A 7351-nucleotide genomic window follows, 5' to 3' on the forward strand; every position below is an offset into this window, starting at 1 on the left:
GGCAGCAGCAGGCAGGCCAGGCGCACCAGCGGGAATGCAGAGCAGGGAGACGCCTCTCCACCCTGGCGCCTACCTGCACTGCATCCCTTTGCTGAGCGGCTTGCGCCGGGCCTGCCTACAATCAATAAATAACTTAAAAATAAAATATGAAAGAGTTTAAGTTAATACTCCTTTGTATGAAGTACATGAAAGTGATGAGTGAACTCTCACAAAGTTGGTGCTACTTTTCTTTTTCATTTTCAGCAATGACAATATCGGTGTGTGTCCTATACCTTCTTAAATTCATTTTCTTAATGTAGAAGTCCTTCCAACAGCTCCTGGGGTCTATTCCATATATCTATCACCATTTCTGTCAGAACATTTGTCTTTATGTTACTTTTCAGTCTTCTTCCAGTCTATGTCAACATTTGTTCCCTCAGTGCTTAAATGATTTAAGTTAAATCCTCAAATGTTTGAAATATACTGCCTTCCTGAACTTCCTGAAATATACTGCCTTCCTGAAATATACTGCCTTCCTGAATTCTGGTAATATATTAGATGCAGGGTCGGTTCTAGACCTTGTGGCACCCAGGGCGGAAGTTTCCACTGATGCCCCCCCCCACACACACACACAGTCAAAACAGGGTGAGTGCATGCCGCTGGCATGGTTTCATGGGATAGGGGCATGGTCACAGTTATGTCCCCTGTAGCTGTGCCCCCTGTAGCTGTGCCCCCTGTAGTTGTGCCCCTAGTAGCTGTGCCCCCTGTAGTTGTGCCTGTGTCCCCTGTAGTTGTGCCCCTAGTAGCTGTGCCCCCTGTTGCGCCGATTACCTAAAAAAAAAAAATCACTATCCCCGCTCCTGCTTCCCGACCGCTGCTTGGATCTCCCACCGCACAGACACTAGAGGTCAATTATGACCACTAGTGTCTATGGCCACTCCCACAATACCGTGCGGTGCGCGATGACGTAATCGCACACCACACGGCAGGAGGTGGAGGTAGAGGTAGCATGTAGTTTCTCTTCATGGAGAGGAGGACCTGTAGTGGATATTGCCACGGCGGTGGCGCCCTTGGGACAGTGGCGCCCCTGACAAAAATCCTGCTTGCCCGTGGCAAGATCCGCTACTGATTAGATGTATTTGAATCTTTCTGTCATAATGTAGGCATTAATTAAAAATACATTGGGCCCGATTCAGAGATGAACACTATTGCACAGCCGCAAGGAAGCGGCTGTATAATAATAATAATAATAATTTTATTTATATAGCGCTCTTTCTCCAATAGGACTCAAGGTGCTTAACAGATACATAGCATAATATAGTACAGAAAGTAATGAAGTACAGAACAGCTTTTCATAAAATACAGAAGCATGAAGATACTAAAGTTACCGTATATACTCGAGTATAAGTCGACCCGAATATAAGCCGAGGCACCTAATTCTACCACAAAAACCTGGGAAAACTTATTGACTCGAGTATAAGCCTAGGGTGGGAAATGCAGCTCTAGCCGTACACAGCCCTCAGTGCCAGATATGCCCTCATAGTGCCAGATATGCCCCCACAGTGCTGCCAGATATGCCCCCACAGTGCTGCCAGATATGCCCCCACAGTGCTGCCAGATATGCCCCCACAGTGCTGCCAGTTATGCCCCCACAGTGCTGCCAGTTATGCCCCCACAGTGCTGCCAGATATGCCCCCACAGTGCTGCCAGATATGCCCCCACAGTGCTGCCAGATATGCCCCCACAGTGCTGCCAGATATGCCCCCAGAGTGCTGCCAGTTATGCCCCCACAGTGCTGCCAGATATGCCCCCACAGTGCTGCCAGATATGCCCCCACAGTGCTGCCAGATATGCCCCCACAGTGCTGCCAGATATGCCCCCACAGTGCTGCCAGATATGCCCCCACAGTGCTGCCAGTTATGCCCCCACAGTGCTGCCAGATATGCCCCCACAGTGCTGCCAGATATGCCCCCACAGTGCTGCCAGATATGCCCCCACAGTGCTGCCAGATATGCCCCCACAGTGCTGCCAGTTATGCCCCCACAGTGCTGCCAGATATGCCCCCACAGTGCTGCCAGATATGCCCCCACAGTGCTGCCAGATATGCCCCCACAGTGCTGCCAGATACGCCCCCTCATGATGCCAGATACGTTCCCTCCCCAAGTGCCAGGTATGCCCCACAGTGTTGTTACTTACCCCTCCGTCGATCCCGCGCTGTCTTCTGGAGGGACACGAAGCGCACAGCACGCGCCTCTCCTGTGTCCCTCCTGCATCTTCGGCGGCCGCGGCGGGTCTATTAAAGGAAGTGCCGGTTCGTGATCAGAGGTCACGAACGGGTACTTCCTGTAATAGAACCGCCGCTGCTGCCGCCGGAGATGCAGGAGGGACACAGGAGAGCCGCGCGCTGTGCGCTCCGTGTCCCTCCTTCACACTGCTCTGCCTCTGCCTGTCACTGACTCGAGTATAAGCCGAGGTGGCTTTTTCAGCACAAAAAAAAGTGCTGAAAAAGTCGGCTTATACTCGAGTATATACGGTACATTATGGAAATGTTTGAGGAAACAGGAAAGTCTTGAGTCTACTTTTGAAGGATTCTATAGTTGGGGTCTCTCGCACTGTGCGGGGAAGTGAGTTCCATAGAGTCTGAGCCACATGACTAAAAGCTTGACCTCCAGATGAATTACGGAAGATTCTAGGTACTGCTAAAAGTCCTTCATCTATAGATCGCAGTAATCAAATGGGGCAGTATGGAATCAGAAGCTGCTTCAGGTACCTTGGGCCCTGGTCATGTAGTGCTTTGAAACTCAGTAAGCCAATCTTGAAGATGATTCGCCATCTTACAGGCAGCCAGTAAAGGGAGTAGAGGATGGGTGTTATGTTGTTATAACGGGGCTGGTTGGTTAATAGCCTGGCAGCTGTGTTTTGCACCAGCTGTAAGCGGTGCAATTCTTTTGCTGGGAGACCAAGGTAGAGGGCATTACAGTAGTCTAATTAAGATGATACAAATGCATGTATGACTTGTGGCAGATCATCTGAGGGAATTAAGTGCTTGATTCTGGCTATGTTCCTCAGGTGAAAGAATGAGGATTTGATTGTGGCTGATATCTGATGTTTAAGTGTCAAGCCACCATCCAGTACAATGCCAAGATTCCGCACACGATCAGTGGTTTGTAATTCTGAATCCCCGAGTGTAAGTCCAGTTGGTTGGCTATGCTACAGTCTTGTCCTTTTGATGTTGCGGTCCAATCATAAGGACCTGTTTTATCCGGGTTCAGTTGCAGCCAACTGACACTCATCCACTCCTGGAGTTCAGCTAGACAGCCATTTAGGGTTGCTATTGAGTTATCAGTGACCGGAGCAAAGGACAAGTACAGTTGTGTATCATCTGCATAGCAGTCGTAGACCAGGCCATGGCGCCTGATTATTTCACCCAGTGGGAGCATGTATACTGCAAAAAGCATGGGAGACAGTCTAGAACCTTGTGGGACACCACATGGCAATGGCACTGATGGTGATGAGTATACTCCAGACGATACTCTCTGAGACCTGCCTGTGAGAAATTATTTGAACCAGCTTAGGACTGTGCCATCCAGTCCACAAAAATGTATCAGTCGCTCAATCAGAAGCCCATGGTCCATGGTATCAAATGCTGCAGAGAGATCCAGAAGGATTAATATTGAACAGTCACCTCTGTCTCTTGCCATCAGAAGATCATTTAACACACACACACACACACACACACACACACACACACACACACACACACACACACACACACACACCAGGACTGTTTCAGTGCTATGTCTTCTCCTGAATCCTGATTGGAATGGATCATAAATATCAGGGGTTGTCAGGCGGGTTTCCAGTTGATTTGCAACCACTTTCTCAATAGCCTTTCCTAGAAAAGGAAGGTTTGATACCGGGCTGTAGTTGGTCATGCAGTTGGGATCTAAATTAGTTTTTTATAAGAAGAGGTCTAACAATTGCCTTTAGGGGTCCAGGAAAAATGCCTGTCTGTAAAGAGCATTGAACAATTTTTGCAAAGACAGGACCATTTATATCCATACAACCTATTAGAAGCTTGGTTGAGGAAGGGTCCAGATCACAGGTGGTGGGAGGCAAAATCCAAGCAATTTCAGCAATGTCTTTTACATCCACTGGGTCAGAGCTGGCCCATGAAGGCAGGTGGCTTCAATTGGCAGGCTTTGTAGTTTGGCACTCCTTTGATGGCACTGTGGAGATTCCAGCCCGGATGGTGGCTATTTTATCTGCAAAGTGTCAGGTCTGTGTAAATGTCTGTTCCCGGAAGGGGCACTAGTGTGTCAGTGGTGGTGTGATGGAGAAACCGAGGAGGCTGTAAGATATTCCTGCGCATGTGCGCAATAATATTTATTATATGCTCACGAATATATGCAGAAATTAAAGCAGATGATAACTTGGGATGGATGGTCCATGGAATGTTGCCAATGATGAATAAACAGTCACAGGTATTTAGCTGGTCTGGAAACCAGTGCAGAAATTAGGCAATGAATTACAGGCAGTGAACTAGTCTGGGAACTAGTATAGCAATCAGATGGTGATTACTCCCACTGTTTGTTTGGAAACCAGCAATGATACTTCACACAGTCAGTTAATAATGCAAAGTCCACAACCAAGCAAGGTTAAGCAGGAGACAACTTGAAACACATATAAAGTGGTTGTATTAAGTGCCAGATGCCATAGCACAATCCTGAATGCAAGTTAACCATACACAGGTGAAAATAATGAATAGCACCTGAAGAATGTCTCTTACTGCAAAAGGTGAAGGCTGACTGTAGCAAAAGTTGGAGCTGAGTTAAATGCTGGGACCTGTAGTTCCACAGGAATACTGGAAGCGGGAGATCACTTGGAGATGACAGAAATAGGAGATCGCTGAAAACAGGAGATTGAAGACTGGAGACTGGAAACTCGAGATTGGAGACTGGAAACTGCTGGGACCTGTAGTTCCACAGGAATACTGGAACCAGGAGATCACTTGGAGATGCCAGAAATAGGAGATCGCAAGAAACAGGAGATTGAAGACTGGAGACTGGAACTGGAAACTGCTGGGACCTGTAGTTCCACAGGACTAATACACAGTAGAATCTCTGAAGACAGAAGATTGAAGCCAGGAGACGCTTGTTCACAGGATGTGACGCATTGTCCAAGGCAATGATACTGAGCAGGAACTCTGAGTATATACCCCCTGGTCAGCAGGGATTGAAGAATCAAGTCATGTGAGCGCCCAATGCTCAGGAGTGGATAGAATCAAGTCAGCTTACTGCAGGGGTCATGGCGGCGCCCATACTCTGGAGATGGTGGGAATACATCAGGTTACATGCTGTAGAGAGTCTCTGCGCATTGCAGGCAATCATAGAATACGCTGCCAGGCTGAGGATGTGACCTCCGGAGGCCAGTACATCAGAGCACTGGTAAGTGACGTGATGCAAAATGCAGATTCTTGACAGTACCCCATACTTGCCTACCTGACCCTCTCCATGAGGGAGAAAATGGTCTGTTCCTGGACTTTCCTGGTAATGTATGATTGCCATCACCTGTGGTGAAACACCTTTCTTATCAATTAACTAGCTCACCACAGGTGATGGCAATCATACATTACCAGGAAAGTCCAGGAACAGACCATTTTCTCCCTCATGGAGAGGGTCAGGTAGGCAAGTGTGCAGTACCCCCCTTTTATGGGTGGGCACCGTACACCCACGCTGTAACTTGGAGGATCCTCGAAGAAGAACTTAGGAATACACAAAAGCAGAGGTCCTCAAAAGTCTTCCCAACTTTGATCTTCAGAAGAGAGACTTTTGTCACCCGAACAAGCAGACCATTCATAGTCATTTGAGACAGAATTTACTTACTGGGAGAAGACATAGCTAGGAAGGAGAGAACCTCCCATAATGTAACTTGAGTCATCATCAACAAACTTACTTTCAGAGTCAGAGTCCAGGTCTAGTGTGGTCATGGGAGTCAATACTTTCATAAGTGTTGCTGTAAAATGGAGACACGGGAGTATATGCAACTTTCAAATCCAAAGTCTGAGATCCTGGTTTTGACTTTGCGAGGTTTCCTTTCTTTGCGGCTTGGAAATCTTTGATAGCTTGGTCTAATGTAGCCTGATCTTACACAGACAGAGATGCTGGGGAGGATTTAACAGTAGGCAGACTGTTGACAAATTGGGCAGAATGCGCAGATGGCTTCGAATGGACTAACTTTGGAGCAAACTCCTGTTTTACTGCTTTGAGGAAAGCGGCAAGATCATTCAGTAGCAGATCTTTAGATTCAATGAGAGGATTTGCTCAATCCAGTGCCTTACCTTTGAAGAACAGGAGAAAATATCTGATTGCATTGACTGGAATAATACTCATTGAAGATCCCGACTCAGTAAGAGCGAGGTATTGGCGCGCTAATGCACGGTACTGAGCATAATCACCATCAAAGTAAATTGGAGCTTGAGTATCAAGTGGACACTTGGAAGGCTGAATGTCAATTGAAGTCTCAGAAGACAATGTAGGACACTTGAGAATAGAGGACTGGTATAAGCATTCAGAAGCAGGAGTAGAATCATCTTGAAATGCTCTAGGGTGGAGAGAGGACGTCATCTCCAGAACCGACTGACAGGAGTTCCCAGCTGAGGTTGACTGAACACTAGAAGCTTCAGCTTGGGGTGAGATGCTTAGAGTCTCCATTTGGGTTGAAGCAAATGCAATATCTGCAAGAACTGTGGACTCTGGACATATCGACAGGAGTTCATTACTTGAAAAACTGGAGAGAACTGCACCGGGTTCGGAGGAACTGAAATTGGTAGGAACCGACAGCGACTTTGGACAGACGGATGGAAGCGGGACTTTTCCAGGACTACTTGAATTGACTTGAACTGAAGGAGGCTGATCCAGACAGACGGGTGATTAAAAGACGAGGCTGAAGAACTTGGAATTTGAATAAATGAAGACTGTGGTTTGTGATTGAAAGACGAGGCTGAAGAACTTGGACTTTGAATAAAGGAAGACTGTGGTTTGTGATTGAAAGATGAGGCTGAAGAACTTGAACTTTGAAGGATTGAAGACTGCTGCCGGAACCGCCATTAGCACCTGGAGATCCTCTACGACCTGGAACCCCGTGAGCGCTTCCATGAGTGGCAACGGACTTAGACAGCAGGACTGCAGCAGCGATTAGGTAACTGATGGATGAGAGCAACCAGGACCAGGGAACCAGAAGTAACCTGGGAGCACAGAGCTGGAGAACCTTTCACAATGAGGTAACTTGAAGCACTGGCACTCTCCCTCTGAGCCAGCCCCCTTTTGTAAGGGGAAAACACGCAGGATTGGCTGGACACAGATTGGGAACT

This window comes from Pseudophryne corroboree, chromosome 1 (genome assembly GCF_028390025.1).
Source record: "Pseudophryne corroboree isolate aPseCor3 chromosome 1, aPseCor3.hap2, whole genome shotgun sequence".
Classification (NCBI taxonomy): Eukaryota; Metazoa; Chordata; class Amphibia; order Anura; family Myobatrachidae; genus Pseudophryne; species Pseudophryne corroboree.